Raw genomic sequence first — 20175 nt, 5'->3', positions numbered from 1 at the left:
TCGATAATGCTTATCTCAGCTTTACACTTACTTTAAAAAATAAATAAATAAATCTGGATGATAATAAATATTTTATTTCTAAAATTAGAAATTAATGGTAATGTTACGATATTTATTTTTATCATTTATTTATATTACCATGAATGGAGAAGTAAAATTGTCAGAAGAAAAAGGTTTCTTCGACAAAAAATATAAGTATCGTTTTATCCGACTCGTCTTGAGATACACCAACATTAACTAATCCTTTTATTTAGCCTTTTCCGGTATCAGGTAGGAAGATTTTAAGATTCAGGCTATACGGCAATATATCCTGCCTCAAAATAGTCCCTAGATACTCGGTAGGACCTATCCCAGATTTATTTCCTTCGGGGTGAATCGCACGGAAATGGCTAATACTGGATTTGGAAACGCGATCTTTAAAAATAAAAATAAAACATAACGTTAAAGTCGCATGGAAGTATACACTACATTTAACAAAAATAATATGTTAATTTGGAATAAATATAAAAAAAAAAAAATGAAACAAAAATTTCCAAATTTATTTTTATTTTTTAATTATAATAAAATGATTTTATTATAATTAAAATTACATTTTTCCTTTGTTTTCAAACTCCGTTCCTTGACTTACCCCTTCCCCTTACTTTCCCCTCTCCTTATTTATAGAACAATTTTATATTTTATATTTTAGTTATTATACAGACCTGAATGATGGAAGTTTAACTTCTGAAACATGTAGTCTATAATAAAACTCAAGTGGTAAAAAACGAAGTGTTTTCTTTAATCATTATAATAAAATGACATATGATATTTTGGAATAATAAGGTGAACTTTAAAAATTAAATAAAATTTTACGTTAAAGTGGCATGAAAATATTTAACACTACATTTAAGAATTGTGTAAGGTAAACAAACAAAAATATTACTTTAAAAAAATACTATAAAATGATGAATTTCAGAACAAATTTACACATATTTACATTATTTTTATTGCTTCTTTTTGGTTTACATATTTGTGGTTTATTGCCACTTAGGAGTTTTTTATGTACAATAAGTATTAAACAAACTTTAATAAGAAAAAATAATATAATAAAATAATTTACTGATAATAAGTATAAAGCAGGTGATAAAAATATGGATGTCCGGGTATTTACCTGTCGTTGACCGGCTCAAGTGATTACTTTATTCACGTGTATAATTATTATTAAGATTCAGGAAAATATTATTATGTTAAAAAAAATAATAAAAAAAACTTATTGATTATTTTTTGAGAATATATACAGTACGTCCCTAATCTCCCCAACCCTTCCAATGCCTCGCTTTTACCGATTGTGAAATATTAATTCCGGAACCGAGATACTTACATCTCTACTCGATGTGCTCATTATGTTGCAATTAATTATTAGTGATTTCCTGTTTTAATAATAGACCTAAGATTTTCTGCCCGGACCATCCCCACGGGAGGGTTAAATCCACCCCAAACATTATCAATCTCAAGAAGAAAGGATAACGAAGCCAGCTCATTTTGTGTACTACATACACTATTCATAGGATATACTCATACGAGTAAACATATTCGTATATCGCTCACTCCTTTCAAGAACGTCATAAATCAAAAATCGTCAATTTTCAGTTGTGCATGTTTTCGGAATGCCCAGAAAAATGTACTATATCTCAGCAAAAGAGGCATATTTTTGTCATAATATTTACCCGCTACAGGGCAGAAAGTGTTGTTTTTGCATTTTTAAGAAAATGTGTTGTTTAATATATTTTTTTAAATATCCTAAATATTTTTCAAATGGAGAAAACACATTCAGGTTTTACCTAAAAAGATGTGATGCACAGTAAAAAGTTCAGTAAGTTGCTTGATATTTATTTTTAATGCATTGTATCATATTTTCAAACTTTAAAAACGATCTCCTGAAAAAACAAGTATTTTGATTTATGACGTTCTTGAAAGCAGTGAGCGATATGTACAATACAGTTTAGTACCGATTTTCCCGGGATATGTCTTCTTCTTTCTATTTCCATCCCAACTCATCGTCTTTGTAGACTGATCTTCAGGTTGTAGGTTCTTTTATCATGGACAACGTAACCTTGGCTGTGCCTTTGAATCATGTTATCTTTTTGTCAGGATATTTTTATTTTTGTATTGTCACCTCAATGCAAAACTATCGTAACGGCATATAACGAAATTTAAAAGGCGGAAGCGATTCAACATTTGGCAGTAAGATCTCGAGAATCAAGGCGAAAAATCCAGTGACCGGTTCAATCGTCATTATTAATGATATAAATATTATAGTAATCAATCGATCAAAAAAGAAGTATCTTTTTCTTCCTGGCTTCATCCCAAATTATCGTCTTTATAGACTATTGAGGTCAGCTCTCCTCGTCCTCACGTTTTCAGTCTTTCTGTAACGGACAACGTCGCCTCGGCCATGCCTTCGAATCATGTTATATTTCTGTAGCATCCATGTTTTTTCAGCTATTCATCTAGATGTCGTGAAGTGGAATTTTTTAGTGGTATTTTATAAAGTAAGCGATGAATGATAAGGAGAGTGTTTTAATTACCATATCACAAAGTTAACAACATGTTAAACAAAGTTAAACATACTGTCAAACAAAACGTCTCTCTAGTGTATTGGTTAGGATGTTAAGTCACAGTGCTAAAGATCCTGGGTTCGATTCCTAAAGGAGGTCATAATATTTTTTTGCAAAAAATTATGATAAAGGCGATCAAATTAGCCTTTTAGATATCAATTGAGAGTTAAAGCGAGAGTAAAACAAATATCGAAACAATCGGCGGGTATGTATGAGGAGATGCATGAACGTGGAAGAGGCGAAGAATGTTTACAAGGACAGAGTGGTGTGGCGTTCTATTCCCTCTTCCTACCCCTGCGGGGAAGCGGCGTCATAGTTAGTTAGTTAGTAAAACAAATATTAGATTGGAAAAAATGAATAATTTAGAGTCCTCATAGGAATCGAGCCAGGAATCTTTAGCATAGTAGCCAAATGCACTAACCTCTACATGCGGTGAATACAGTCATAAAACGTACTAAACACGTCTTTGTGTACTTACACATACTCACGTTTCGGCTCAAGTATAACATACTGTACATATTAATAAATACACTCATCCCGTATATTACATTAATAGGGTAATATTTTGTAAGGGTTGAAAACATTTATTATTTATTAGATTTTGTATTAGATATTTCTTAGCGAAACCTTACGTACCTTTCCATATTAATGTAAATATGGAACGTTATTGGATATTATTTACACTCACGGATAATATTAAATTGGCTTCAAAATTTATATTTTAAAAGGCTTACATTGTTTGAAAAATTTCGGTATTTACCTTTTTCGCTTAATATCATACAATTATGGTACATAAATTGGTATAAAACAGTTTATTGTTAGCTAATATATCGCCCACTCCTTTCAACAACGTCATATATCAAAAAACTTGATTTTTCGAGAGATCGTTTTTAAAGTTTAAAAATATAATAAACTGTATTAAAAATAAATATCATGCCACTTATTGAACTTTTTGGTGTGCAACAGATCTTTTTAGGTAAAACCTACATGTTTTTTCTTAATTTGAAAAATATTTAGTATAAAAAAATTAAACAATACCTTTTCTTCAAAAAAACAAAAACAACACTTTCTGCCCTGTAGCGGGTAAATATTAAATTAAAAATATGCCACTTTTTCTGGGATATAGTACATTTTCTAGACATTTTGAAAACATGCACGATTAAAAATTGACAATTTTTTTATATATGACGTTGTTGAAAGGAGTGACTGATATCTAAAAGTAGGATAATAATACAAGTAACCAAAAAGAAGAAAAGATAATGGATAAACAATGTTTTATTAATTGTAATTGTTTTTAGTACAAAATGAAGACATGATTGAAATAACAATGTTTTTACTAATAATAAAAAAAAAAATTATAATAGTAATAATAATAATAATAACAAGGTTTTTTTTATATACTTTTAGTTTTTAAAAGTCAAACATTAGTCGATTTACATAAACGTAGAAAAAACTAACAGAAGATAACAGATAAATCATTGTAATATAATTGTTTTCACTGTAAAATCATGTAATAAATTATTGGAATTACCTAAAAGAATATGGTATATTTTAGATCTTTTTTGTATTTTAAATTTAAATATGACTCAATATATTTAAACGTCGTACTAACCAATACCGGTAAACAGAAAATAAGTTATTGTAAAATGAAAACAATGATAGATTTGATAATGCCTTATTAAGACGAAACGCGTCACATATTATCATTCATAAATAAATAAATTTCTAAAAATGTTGGATGGTAAGCTTCATTTAAGTTTCAACTCTTACGAAGAATCTTCAGCCTTCCATAAATTATCTTCAGTTAGTAAATCAGATTTATGTTTTTTGTATAAAGTTATAAATAGTATAACTGAGAGCCCCTATCTTCTTGAGCAGATACCTTTTCATTGTCCAATTAGAATCAATAGATAAAATCATCCTTTTTATAATCCAGCACCATCAAAGAACTATTTAAAAAAATCCTTTATTTATCAAAGTTGTGGAAAATTCAATGAATGTTGTACCCACCTTGATAAATTCTACTCCAATCTTTCAAAATTTAAAGCTAAATTGTTCGAAATCTTATAAACCTAAAAAAGTAATTCTATTCCCTGCACTTTCCCTTTCTTCTTTTCCTATCACTGCTATCTCCTTTTCTCTTTATCCCATCCTTGTCTCATGTCTCTTCCTTTATATAGACCTCTCTTATGCATAGTTGTGAAGAACTATAATTGGTATTCATGATTTTATTTTTTGTATTTTGTATGTATCATATATTGTAACTGTTGTTCTTCCTTCGAATAAAATTAAATTAAATAAAAATAAAATAGATATGTTAATAAAAGTAGTATATTTAATACAATAACTATGTAAAATTTTAGATTTGTTACCCAACAATTCAATTTGGAATTCTACCGACTGTCTTCAGTTATAATAAATAAGATCTTTTTCGTTATTTTTACACACAAAAAGATTTATTACGATTACAAAACATAGTCTCAATACGGGAACACTAAATTGACCGATCATTCGACCTTCTCTGTATTTGCTCAAATAAAGCCTTCACCCCGTTCAATATAACAGCCTCTTACGGGACATTCTACCGCACCAAGAGATTCCTCACTCAATTAAGAGCATGGATAAAAAGTGAGATGGGTCCTGAAAAGGTTTCAGCGAGGATTCAGGCCGACTACGTTCGACCCGGAAACACCGTGAAAGTCCGTAGCGAAGCCTTTCTCACGCTTTTATGAAAATCGGAAACGGCCGGAAAGTGAGAATGAATTTTCAGACAGGTGGAAATTTCGCCATTCAGAAATTTTAATACATGACATTGTAGCATTTTAATTGGAATATCACAGGTAACCCCATTCAAATCTAAAATCTGGATGATGGTCAGTAAATATTATTTGAGTTTCAGCTTTGTAATTTGAAAAACGTGGTCGCCTCCGTGATGTAATGGTTAGCGTGTTTAACTACCGTTTTGGAAGCGTCTTGTTCGTTTCCTAGGGGGGTAAAAATAAATATTGGTGATTTTACACTCTCTAATATCACCCTAGTCCCTGAAGCGCAGGAGTGATCACCTTGCCTTCCTGTAAGTAATGATCAAGATAACACCGTGCCAATAAGATCAAGTGCCCTATGCACCATTGGGTGCAAATAAGGGTAAGAAGAAGAAGATTTTTGAAGGCAAACGACATGAATAACATCAGACTATTTTTTTTTATTATTTGTTTTTCATTACTTGGAAATAGAAGCAGAAGAAACCGAAAAAAATAACACGATCAAATATGAATGTGGATATGCATGAATTTGTAAGAAACAAAGAATGTTTGCATAAACTAGATTGGTGTGGAGTTCTATTCTCTCTGCCTACCCCTACGAAGAAGTGGCGTATAAGTTCGTTAGTTTGATTCAGCGGTGACATTATGGTGATATCTATTATTTTTTTACAAATCTATTGTGACACATCTTTCGATATATTCTACTTCGTTATTTGATATGCAGGATGATACTTAATGGAATTTTGATATTTGGTTGTGAATTCACGGCAGTACTTCAATCCCATCAATTGGGAATTGACTAGGTAGTAAGAAGTGGATCAAAAGTATAAAATGTTTATTTGTTATTCACCCTCCCTAGGTTTAAAAAAAACTATGCCACCCTTTTTTCTAAAATTGATGATCACTGCCTTATGGGATGTATCTATCAACTCTGTACGTGAAATGTCTAGATTTAAACAATTTGAAATGCAAAAATGTTGTTAAAATATTTTACATATTTTATAAAGCGTTATATACGTCAAGATTAAGGAAAAAATAATTTATAAAGAAAATTAAGAAAAAAAAACAGTGAAACAATTTTGAAAATCAGATTTTTTTAAAATAGGAAATATAAAAAAAGAGGGTTAATTTACGATAATTTTATTTTAAAATACCATCACCTGGATAAACATCAATTGCAAAAATAAATAAAAAATTCAATTTAATTATCAACTTCTCAAAATAAGTTTAAAAAAAAAAAATTAACTCGTTCCGTTGAATTACGTCCATCAATTATTGGCTTCGTTATTACACTTTCTAGGTACAAAATAATTTTTCAATAATATTTTTAACGAGAACTTTGAATCCATTTTTTTTTCATTGATAGACTGATGAGGGCATTTACCAGATCCAAATACTACTGATTTGAAAACGATAACTAAAGTACAAGTGTATAAAAGTTGATCTATAAAAATATCCATTCAAATTATTTACATACGATACGAGGATTTACCCCGTAAATGCCCAGACTTCCATATTCTTCTTCATCTATGTTGAGATGTCAAATAAATTATTTTAAAATAACTCCTAATAAGAGATAATACAGATTTGTGAAAAAATATTTGGACACACATTTTAAATGTTGATGGTTACTTGTTTTTTTAATATATTTATTTGTATGTCTGTAATTTCATTTGTTTTTTTAATATAAAAAAATACCAAAATGTCAAAGAAAACTTACACAAATTATCTCAAGGTTTGGATTGAAGATCAATAAAGATAAATAAATGAAGATCAGTAATTTAAAATGTCGTATATAGAGTGACTGCCTTAATTCTCTTACAAAGCAAAACATCTCTCACGGAACGTGTATTGTTTTATTTTATTGTTATTTAAATAAAAACAAGTGCCTGAATTGATTACTTAAAACCGGGGTCGCGTGAAATACGAGTAATTTTTTTATACAAAATACACCATAAAAGTTTTAATTTTGATCCATGTTCAAATATGACGAGATACAAAAAAAAATAGAATTTCCTGAAAAAAATCATCGCCTCTTTATTTAAATATTTATTTTCAGGCTGAGCTGCTGTCTCTATCATCTTCAACCCTTAGGGATGGTAGGGTAATTCATTCCACTTTCTCTGAAAAGGCATTCAGCGGGGTATCATGGCTCCCATCCCATTTATAACCTGCGATCCGCAAAGCCTGCAGTAAAAACACTCCTAACGGTTTAAATATATGCTCGCAGCGATTTGGAAGTGCTTTTTTTGTAAAATATTGTGGTTATGAAGCGTCGCGCGATGAAAATGTGTGTGTTGAAAAGTGCTCGTGGTTTTAATGTTATTATCTGTGTTTTTAATACTCTTATAACATTGAAAACGTAATGTGTTTATGCAACACAACGTTGAATTGCAAGGGGTTTTAATAAAACACATAACTGTATTTTTATACTGCATATTCATACATTTTTCAGGAAATACTTTTTGAAGAAAAAAAAATTACCTTATTTTCTTTTTCACTGTATCTTGAAATTTTCTCTCCTAAATCTTTTTATATTATTTTTTAACTTCTCAACAAAAATGTAGAAGAATATGAAGTCTGGGCATTTACAGGGCTAACGACCGTCATAGGGTAATGATCACTTTACACATTCACCAATTCTAGTCATGATTGATAATCTACTCCGATTCTTGAAACTTCTAAATATATTGATCTGACTCAAAACAAAGTGCTTGACTTCACTAGAGACATCTAGTGTAGGATGAGGGATGATAGTTTTGTAAATTTTTTATCTGTTTGTCATGTCAGTTCCCTCTTAAATCAGTATCATTGAAACTTGAAATTGATATCACTTGAGAATAATTGTCTTTATCTTGGGTAGCTCTAAACAGCACATCGACGGTTCTGGTCCTCATCTTATCTCATATATTCCGGAGCCAGGAGATCTGTCTTCTGCTCACACCTCGTTGACTCTCTATTTTGCCTTTAATGATTAAGTGCAATAGCTGTTTTTTTTTCCTGTTAGCATATGCCGCAGATAGGACACCTTCTGGACCTTGATATCACTCAGCAACTGTCTTCCTGTTCTTGCTCTTTGGAGCATATGTGCGTTGCTGACCATATCGGTCCATGATGAAATATACCATACGATATTATGATATCAACATACATTATAGATAATAATCTTTTGTTTTTATACGATCAAAGATAGAGGTCTGAGTATTCCAGGGCTTACGAGATCAAATATTTAATAAGTATCCTAAAATGATTTTTTTAAGCTCTTACTCTTAAAAAGTTTATTTTAAATGATTCTAAATTAATCTCACCTATATTCAATTGGATTAAGCTATATGCTTTATAATTCTCAACTGAGGGTGCCACTACCAGACGAAATTCAAAATTTATAAATTTTACAATTAACATACGAAATGAACCCAATAACTGCGCATGCAAATCATATAACATTTTTTTTTAATATAGCAATGTGGTGTTTAAAAATTACAAGAATGGTGAACGCTGCACAAGTGTTTACAAAGTAATCATTTTAGCCAGCCAAATACTTGGTCGTAAACTCAGGGATTCTGAGACTTCAATCTTCTTTCTTTTTCCTTTCGTTTAAAATTGATAGATGCTTCGTCTTAATTTGAGACACTTTTATATATGTGTTATTTTTTTACATCTCATTTAAGATGAAGAAGAATATGGAAGTCTGGGCATGTATGGGGCTGATGACCATCATAGGCTGGTTTAAGTGATCACTTGACACACGTGTAACATTCACCAATTCTACCAATTAATGACAACCACACTACTCAAATTCTTGGATGTTCTGTATATATGAACCAATTTAGAAACCTTGTTCTTGAATCACTAGAACTTCACTAGAGACATCTATTGGTGAGATGTAAAGAAGCTTTTTACTAAGCAGAAACTCTTATATAAGTATGTGAGGTGATCACTTAAACCAGCCTATGACGGTCCATATTCTTCTTCATCTTTGATGAGATGTCAAAAAATAATATGAAAATAACTCCTGTAATTGGAGATAATCTAGATTTTATGAACAAGTGTTTGGACACACTCAAAATGTTGTTTTATATATGTGAAGAAAAAATGTAACGAAAATTACTTCAAACTGAAAAAATACTGTTTTCAGTTTAATAAGGTATTTTTTGTAATATACCTACTTTTAATATATATTTTTTCTGTAGACGATTCTTATGTTAACCGAGTTTCAGTACTAAAATGGGTCTTAATAAATTATTTCAGAGTCGATAATACTCAAGTATTTCAAATTTTCTCCTTGAAAAAACATGAAAATATTCGTTATATCTTCTTGTTGAGTGTTTATTTGCAAAAAGTATTAAAGAAAATTAAAGCGTAATTTATCGACTGAGCAGATAATTACCTATCTACAGTAAACGAAATATTTATCTTCAGAATTAGATGCTGAAGTGATTATCAACCCACTTCACTTATAACCCAATAATTTTTCTTTTAACCTTTATTGAATTTTCTTTTTCTTCGCTAATATTTAATATAAATTACAATTTTGATCCGCCTACATCAAAAATACGGAATAAACCTGTAAATTAAAATTGGTAAGTTTCATTAAAAAATAAAACTTACATTAAATTTTCAATTGAATATACTAGGTAAACGTGAGCAATTCAAATGAAGAAAAATGTTTGAAATTTATATACGAATCATTAAATTAATTCGTTTCTTTATTTGGATTTTTGTGTTCTATCATTTGAAGCAGGCATAAGTAATAGGGTGGGCCGATGACGTTTTTTCGCGAATTTAACAATGAAAGTGGTATTTTAAAGTTGCATTTTAGATTGCACATAACGAGAAACATATTTTAAAAAATATTCGAAACTGCTTTTGGCCCTCAACCAGAGCTGAACGTTTTTGGAAAAGCCATTTTTTGCGCTTAACCAGCTGTCATTTCGTAATTTAGTTATAAAGACAGTCTAATTTAATGTTACGATATGTAATATACTTTACTTAAAAAGCACATAATGGCAAAAGTTGCACTTTACGTTATTTTAAATAGGAATCGGTAGCGCTGTCCGTATTTTTTTAGATCCCTGTACGTATATATATATATATATATATATATATTATATATATATATATATATATATATATATATATATATATATATATATATATATATAACCCATTGTTAAATAAAAGTTTAGTGTAATGGTGTTCCAGGAATATGAAAAGATAGGAGATCACCAATAGCGTTAATTTCTCCGTAACAAACATAATTTTATTACTTGGTCAGATTCTACTATCAGAACGTGCCTCGAATATACCCTGAAATAGCAGAACTTATGAAAGAAAATTAGAAAGCAATGGGGTAAAGCTTAAACCATTTTTTTTAAAACGAGGTACTCATAAACTCGTATATGTGAATTGAGGAATATTAAAAAAACGTGGATTGTACCGATACTATTGTGAAACAAATATTCTTATTTTTGACATCTTAACAAAGATGAACATGAACATGAAGGTCTAGGAATTTACACGTTTTACGATTTGTCATAGGCTGATTAAGTTATCACTTAATACACTTGTAAAATTCACCTTTTTTTTACATCACTTAAAGTCAATCATAAATTATCAATATCATGACGTTCTTTGATTGAGTTGATAACACCCATCTATGATCGGATTTAGGAAGTCTATATTTAGCGGACTCTTTTATTTGTATGTAAGATCTGAAACCGGATTACTTAGCATACTTGGAATATATGATCTTCGTTTATCATATATTCATATTAGAAAAATGACTTAATCGTAATACTAGAAATAAATAAATAAAAAATTTTTTTTTTTGAACGCGATTAATATCTTCGAATTTACATGAAGAAGAATAAGGTAGTCGGGTATTCAAAGGCCTTCAAAGTAACTATGATTTATGACAGGTCATAGATAGCTATCCATAAACTATTATAAGATAGCTTGGCCTTAATTTGATTAATGTGATCACTAAACCAGCCTATAACATGTCATGAGTCCTATAAAAACCCAGAAAGCACATTCTTCCTCAAATATATTTTTTTGAGATGTCAAAAAGAAAAAAAATTGATACTAATTGGAGAAACCAAGATTTGAGAACAAAGATTTATACACACTCAAAATGTAGTAATTATTAAATAATTATAATGGTTTTTTCCTCTGTTACAAACAGATTTTTTTTACTAAGATAAACAGTGTTCTTTTAATACTCTACACCAGAAAATATAATTTTCCTTTTTATTATTTAAGCTTATAATTTGACCAGATAATTTATTTACTCTGGCGTTTCTCGTGTGTGTGATTATAATCCAGGATTCGGACCTCACATACTAATAAAAGAGTTCTGCTCCATAAAAAGTTTCATTTCATCTCACCAATAAATGTATGTTGTGAAGTTCTAGTGATTCAAGAGCAATGTTTCAAAATTGGTTCATAAATATAGAACTTACAAGAATTTGATTAGTGTGGTTGTCAATAACGGCTAGAATTGGTGGATGTTACACGTGTGTGAAGTGATCACTTAAACCAGCCTATGACGGTCGCCAGCCCCGTAAATTCCCAGACATCCATATTCTTTTTCACCATTGATGAGATGTCGAAAAATAATATGATGAGTAAAATGGTTTTTCTTTTTCCTCTGTTACAAACAGAACTTTTTTACTGTGATAAACACAGTTTTCCTTTTTCACACACTTTTCTTAGTATTCAACATTCATTTTGTGCAGTACCATTTTTATTAAGTGTTTTTTTTAAACTGTGACTAACATCGATTATTGTCACTAAACTAAGGTAATAATGAACACGGCAGAAATAAAGGTTTCGTCAAACATTCGAAATATTATACCCTGTCATTTAAGGGTTGAAAAAACATAACCATAAGGTAAAAATGAACAAACAGAAATAAAGGTTTCGTCAAACATTCGAAATATTATACCCTGTCATTTAAGGGTTGAAAAAACATGACCATAAGTAAAAATGAACACGGCAGAAATAAAGATTTCGTCAAACATTCGAAATATTATACCCTGTCATTTAAGGGTTGTAAAAACATGACCATCGCTCCTATTAACCCTAAGTAAATTTATCCCAAAAGGCCCTGTTTACCTTTGCTCGTCAACTCTGTCTCACGTGAGGAAAGTTCCAACCCTAAGAGTTCCAGGATACTGGCAGGAGCAAGACATGCGGGTCACCGTGAGGGGGTGGAAGGTAGTATAGGGGTGGGTAGAAGAGACAATGTAAAATACCGTTAGAACTCTTCTTTCGGGGGTTGGAACTTTGTGGTTTCTAGTAATCGGCAAAAGTTCGCTTTTGTAATTATGATGTACCTGTATTTTACGTATGTTCAAAGTGTCAACATGTATTTATGCGCTACGGATGAGTCCATGGTGGTGTTTGACTTAACTGTTTGACTTATTATAACGATCGTCAGCCCCGTAAATGCCCAGACTTCAATATTCTTCTTCATCATTGATGAGATGTCAAAAAAATTATGATTCACCATTCTACCCATTTGAGTAAAAAATTAAATTTAAGTATTAGTGTGGTTATCAATCACGGGTTTAAATCAATTTAATTTAACAAAAAAATTCAGTAAGCTTTTAAAATGTTTATATAAATAACATTATTTGAAAATCCTTTTTTTTCGTCAACAGGTTATTCTTTTTTCATATTTGATCAAAACTAAAAAAACCTTTTAAATACAAAATTATGGGATATATTCACACTACGTTATTTGTTTAGCCTTCAAACATACCCTGAATTATTATTTCATCTATAAAAAATATTAACATATTTATATATCCTTGTTTCAGTTTCTTTCAGCCCTTTGAAGAATATTTTCATCAAAAGCAACCCAGTTCAATAACACAATATAGTCAAGATATTTCGAATCCATCGCCAATATGATTTCGCAAGGACACGTGTGAATATTTCTGGCTTTCTGTCATTTCTAACATCAAAGGATTTGAGGACCCTATTTACCTTTCCTGGTATAAGAAAGGGGAAGAAAAATTAGAATTGAAAAGAGGAAAAACTTTCCAACAGGCTCCACCCACCCTTTCGTCCAACTTGCGGGCAATTTACCAAGGAAAGTAAAATATCCCTCAACTGTCAACAAACAGGACTAAACTTTCTGAGATAAAACTCATCAATTTCGACAACCCTTTTTATGGAAAGTTACACGTGCTTTTTAAAAAAAATAACCGTTTACGAGCTTTTTAAAGGTTGAATAACAATGTATAATCAAAGTTGAATCACGTGTTCATGCAAAATTTGTGCGGGTTAGAAGAATTATATTTTTTAATCTAAATTTTACTTTATAAATTAACTGCTTCTTAAAATTTATTGTGACATGTTTTTGATGCATTTTTTATATTTTTTATACATTGGTATTTCGAATACTGCATCTGAAAATGATGCTGAATGCATCAAAACACTTGTCACAATAGATTTTAAGAGAAAGTGGTATTTACCAAGTAAAACTTAAGTTAAAAACGGATAGATAATTACTCCCACAAAGTGACTAGCGTATAAACTAAAGAAAAATATTTTAAGTGATTTTTTATTTTAAGTACAAGAGTGACATCTCTGGACACTTTTTAATACACATAAAAAATCCCAATCGAGTAACTGAAAAAAAAAACAGTTGCTATTTAATCATTTTTTTACTTTTTTTACTGAATTCAAAAGTTTAAAATAATCATCCACTCTTGGTATAATTTACTTCTTCTTCTTCTAACCCTTATCCCCACTTAATGGTGCATAGGCCACTGCATCGTATTGGCGCAGTATTATCTTGATCGTTACTTACATGAAGCCATGGTGACCATTCCTGCGCTCCAGGGTAATATTAAATAAATATTTGAGTGTAAAATCACTAATATTTATTTTGAACCCCCCTGGGAATCCAACCTGGGACCTCTAAAACGATGGCTAAACACGCTAACGGATTACACCATGGAGATGGATACAACTTCGGACTATATACTGTTTAATCAAATATAACTACAAATAGAAGCTAAAATAAAGACAAGGCACTTTTTCCCCTTTTTTGTGTGATTGAGATGGGTTTATAAAAAGTTAATTCGGCACAGTGTCTCTTATTTCGACTATTTTACCAATTTTAAAGGCTTAAGCAATTCTGTAGAACATAGGTGGCCAACATTTTCAGCAGCCATTACATATATTTATATATATATATATATATATATATATATATATATATATATATATATATATATATATATATATATAAATATGTTTATATATATATATATATATCTATATATATATATATATACATATATATGTATATGTACATATTTATTTGGTACTTTTCAAACTTATTTGCATGTTAAATCCGTTTAATGTTATACTTTTTCAAGATAGAGACAGAATCATTGCATTTATAATTTATAGTCCATCTGTCTTAAAAACTTTTCAGTTCTTCTGCTACTCTTTTCTTCTTTAGCGCAATGTTTTAACTACTAATTATGGCCATTATGGGTCTTGAAATTTCCAAGATAGTGAAATACTCCCATGTATGGGATATTATATGAACTACGTACGATGGAATTTTCTTTTGGTGGTTTTGTGTACATAAAATGAAAAATATGTGATTTTCTCCACGAGCCGCAAGTAGACACTCCGCGGGCCACATGCGACCCACGGGCCGCAGGTTGGCTACCCTTGCTGTAGAGATTGCCAGTTTCTAGGTAGACAAATATATGCAAGTACTTCAATCCCAAGTGTCCATGGTTCCCTTTTAGTGTAAATTCAACCCTTCTCAGTAGATATATCATCTTGATATCCTCTCAGTACCTTTTTGATCTAATCTCCTTTGTCAATATTCAGTGTAGCCTAAGGCTTTGCACAAACTCCGGAGTAAATTAATTTGTTGAATCGTTTAAGAATCACTCAAACATTGGGTCACATCTTAGAAGAGGCTAAACGTTTATGTAAAAGACTTTTCTTTACATTTTGACATATTAATATATGTAGTTGAAAAAAAATATGGAAATCCGAGCATTTATAGAGCTTACGACCTTTCAAAGGCTGGTCAAGTGATCCCTTTACACATCGCTTACTCCTTTCAACAACGTCCTTTATCAAAAAAACTTGATTTTTTAGGAGATCGTTTTTGAAGTTTAAGAATAATATAAAATGTATTAAAAATAAATATCAAGCCACTTATTGAACTTTTTACTGTGCAACAGATCTTTTTAGGTAAAACCTGAAGGTTTTTATCAATTTGAAAAATATTTAGTACATTTAAAAACATAATTAAATAATACCTTTGCTTCAAAATGCAAAATAACACTTTCTGCCCTGTAGCTGGTAAGTTAAAAATATGCCGCTTTTGCTGGGATATAGTACATTTTCTGGACATTCCGAAAACATGCACAACTCAAAATCGACGATTTTTGAAATATGACGTTGTTGAATGGAGTCAGCGACATGTGCAACATTCACCAACCTTCCTTTGATATTTATGTAATAATTGTTTAATCAAACACAGATTTTTTGAGTTTACTAAATTGTATTTTTTTTAACACATAAAATTAATATGTTGACAATTGTTGCCTTGTTATGGCATTATTAACGAATGAATTAGCTATGATATAGTATAGGGTTTTCCAATAGGAGGTTTCATTTTGAATAGCCCGCTATCTGGGCAGCTGCCACTTTTGAAGCTGTCATTTTTCAAAAGATGACATCTTTCAAAAGATGACAGCTTCATCTTTCAAATGTCAACATTTGACAAGTAAAAACTACGCGACTAATAAAAATGCAACGATACACGCATCAACAACGCATTGAAATTGTTAAAATTCACTACAGAAATGGCGAAAAATTTGCTATCACAGTTCGCAAAACTAAAGCAAAGTGTCTTTTTTAAATTGGTAGCTATATTTTAATTTGTTTTTTTTCTTCTTCATATTTCACATTTTTAACATACAAAATAAATTTGTAAAGAAATTAGTAAATATTTTATATAAAGTATACATATATTCTAGGTCAATGAAAAGTTGGAGTCATGATGATCTTTGAATTAAATAAATGTTATTATTTAATTATATATATTTGAATTAAATAAATGTTATTATTTAATTTTGTCCGCCTCCGTAGTGTAATGGTCAGCACGCTCGGCTACCGTTCTGGAGGTCCCGGGTTCGATTCTCAAGAGGGGTAAAAATAAATATAAGTGATTTTTTCACTGTAATATTTATTCAATATTACCATGGACTGGTACCTGATGAGGGCTGATCACCTTTCCTTCATAAGTAAAACGATCATGATAACACTGCGTTTATAAGACACAGTGCCCTATGCACCATTGGAGTGCGGATAAGGGTTTTATTATTATTATTATTAATTATATAAAATGCTGTTCTACCACAAACAAAATCTGTACGAAATTTATGCTTACGTTAATTCATTGGGCTTTATAATAACTTCATAACAATGTCAACTGATTTCGAAAGAAACACCTCCAACTTGAATAATTTATGCTGAACACTTTCTACTTTGAAAAAAATTGAAATAAAATAAGAAAAATAAAATCGTGGCATTATTACACAATATTACACCATCACTCAACTCCGGGCACGACACGATAAAGCAAACAATATGTTTATAAATAAATTAAAAGTGTTTAATAAATTAATTGAATGTATAATAAACTCACCAATCTTTATAGTTTCCGGTAAGGCCGTCAGCTGCCCGGAGAGCACTACCAGGAGCAGAGGAACTGCCCAGGTGGACATCGTGAGATGCACTTGCAATGCACTCTCAAGAAATCATCCTACTGACGCGCGGGACACAGCTCGAGTTACTGCAGAAAATTGTCACAATCTGAAATGAAAAAACGTATTTATTTTAGTGATCACAGTTGGTATACAGTTGCAACCAATCAAAGTATTAGAAATTAACGTAGTAATTTACGTTAAAAGAATTTAACAGTAGAAAGTCTCTTGTATATATTTTGTATTATAGATACTTTGTGGCATATTTTTTAAACATTATAAAATAAAACTCAACCACTGTTTTTAACCATTTTAATTTTTGATATTTTTTCCATTCCATTCCATCTCTGAGAATGACAAGCACATTGTCATTCTCAGAGATGGTTCATCCATCCATTCCTGAGATGATGAGGTATTTGTCAACTGGAAAAAGTGGTTAAAAACAAACAGCGTTTCTCATGTGTGTGATTATAATCCAGGATTCGGATCTCACATACTAATATAAGAGTTTCTGCTTAATAAAAAAGCTTCTTTACATCTCACCAATAGATGTCTCTAGTGAAGTTCTAGTGATTCAAGAACAAAGTTTCTAAATTGGTTCATATATATAGAACTTCCAAGAATTTGAGTAGTGTGGTTGTCAATATTGGGTAGAATTGGTGAATGTTACACGTATGTAAAGTGATCACTCAAACCAGCCTATGACGGTCGTAAGCCCCGTAAATGCCCAGACTTCCATATTCTTCTTCATCTTTGATGAGATGTCAAAAAATAATATGAAAATAACTCCTGTAATTGGAGATAATCCAGATTTTGTGAACAAGTATTTGGACACACTCAAAATGTTGTAAATAAATTATCTGGTCAAATTATAAGCTTAATAATAAAAATGAAAATGGTATTTTCTGGCGTTTCTCATGTGTGTGATTATAATCCAGGATTCGGATCTCACATACTAATATAAGAGTTTCTGCTTAATAAAAAAGCTTCTTTACATCTCACCAATAGATGTCTCTAGTGAAGTTCTAGTGATTCAAGAACAAAGTTTCTAAATTGGTTCATATATATAGAACTTCCAAGAATTTGAGTAGTGTGGTTGTCAATATTGGGTAGAATTGGTGAATGTTACACGTATGTAAAGTGATCACTCAAACCAGCCTATGACGGTCGTAAGCCCCGTAAATGCCCAGACTTCCATATTCTTCTTCATCTTTGATGAGATGTCAAAAAATAATATGAAAATAACTCCTGTAATTGGAGATAATCCAGATTTTGTGAACAAGTATTTGGACACACTCAAAATGTTGTAAATAAATTATCTGGTCAAATTATAAGCTTAATAATAAAAATGAAAATGGTATTTCTGGCGTTTCTCATGTGTGTGATTATAATCCAGGATTCGGATCTCACATACTAATATAAGAGTTTCTGCTTAATAAAAAAGCTTCTTTACATCTCACCAATAGATGTCTCTAGTGAAGTTCTAGTGATTCAAGAACAAAGTTTCTAAATTGGTTCATATATATAGAACTTCCAAGAATTTGAGTAGTGTGGTTGTCAATATTGGGTAGAATTGGTGAATGTTACACGTATGTAAAGTGATCACTCAAACCAGCCTATGACGGTCGTAAGCCCCGTAAATGCCCAGACTTCCATATTCTTCTTCATCTTTGATGAGATGTCAAAAAATAATGTTAAAAACAAAGTTTTGAGTTCTTCTTCTTCCTTTTATGCTTGGTGTAGGCCTTGTGACCTGTTTTTAAGAGGGAATAACCTGTTGCGATGTCAATTTTCAGCTATCAATCCATCTCTTTTGTGGTCTGCCCGGGAGACATCTATCTTGGGGTCGGTCGTACAGTTCAATGTGGGGGAGTCTGGGTGGTTCCATTCTCCTCACATGCGCACATCATTGTCTCCTACGTTGCCGTCTCCACATAACGACATCTTCAACCTCGCATATTGAGTTTGGTTATATTGTTTATTATTTGGTTTTGAGTTGTATTTTATAAAATATGTTTAAATTTTAAAATTAATTGCCCAAAGTTTAGTACCTCCCGAAAAATACTTATTTTATTAGGGGAGGAACTTTTACTCTTTCTTTCAAATTTTGATTTATGTGATTTTGAAAATTTACACAAAGATACATATATTATATACGATTTTCAAAAATTGTGTAATTGAATCAAAGCAAGTCATTGTGTATGAAAATATGCATTCAGCAAATCGTTTCCAAGCAATTAATTTGTTACATTTTACTTGGAATCATGATATTATGCGTTTCGCGATAATAATTTGAAATTAACATAAATCTTGGGGAAGAATATTAAGGGTTGAAATCCATGTTCCCCATTAAACCTAGAGCACAGTGCGTATATACATTACCACAGATTTCTACCGACTAAGAGTACTTTATGTACCTTCCGTGGTAAGAGTGGAAACTACAAATATTATGTTACAATGCTCTGTATTTTAAGTAATGTTAATATTATAGTAATATTGAAAAATATTCTAATGGGTGATGATTAATATTGATAATATGTGTCGCGGACTCTTAAGTCAGAGTTTCTCTGTTCAAACCTACTCTTCCACAATTTGATACCTATTTCTGATAATGAACCGCTTAGGCTTACAGAAATAGTACGAAATTGAAATAATTGTGTAAATAATAAAATAATAAAAAATATTTCTCTTTTTCAAAATAAGAAAAATAATAAAATAAGGTTTTCTTAACAAACCTTTTTGAATTTCATAGAATATTTGAAAGTGATGTTGTCGGTAGTCGGAAAATTGACGGGGATGTATGAGGAGAATGCTTACAAAGATAGATTGGTGTAGCATTCTTATATCTCTTATCTTATTTTTGACATCTCAATATATAAATGAAGAAGAATTTTGGAGTTTGGGTATTAACACAGCTTATGACCTGTCATACGTAGGTTAAGTGATCGTTTTACACATGTGCAACTTTCACCATGATTGACAACCACACTACTCAAAATTTGGAATACTTACATATGAATTTATTATAAATCTCATGACACTTTACATGTAAGTTCA

At 30.7% G+C, this 20175-nt stretch overlaps 1 protein-coding gene across 1 annotated transcript in view; it reads right to left on the bottom strand.

The window, feature by feature from the left end:
• The window catches only part of KaiR1D (Kainate-type ionotropic glutamate receptor subunit 1D), a 226646-nt gene that overhangs the window by 150605 nt on the left and 55866 nt on the right, over positions 1-20175 (bottom strand). Inside the window, exon 2 of the mRNA XM_088275369.1 lies at positions 17061-17227. The gene's annotated coding sequence lies outside the window, so the exon portion shown is untranslated. The remainder of the gene's footprint in view (positions 1-17060; positions 17228-20175) is intronic.

This window comes from Brachycentrus maculatus, unplaced genomic scaffold, assembly GCF_059751285.1.
Source record: "Brachycentrus maculatus isolate JH-2025_06_01 unplaced genomic scaffold, ASM5975128v1 h1tg000849l, whole genome shotgun sequence".
NCBI lineage: Eukaryota > Metazoa > Arthropoda > Insecta > Trichoptera > Brachycentridae > Brachycentrus > Brachycentrus maculatus.
The sequence above is the reverse complement of the archived record's forward strand: the minus strand, read 5'-3'. Positions and strand labels throughout refer to the sequence as shown.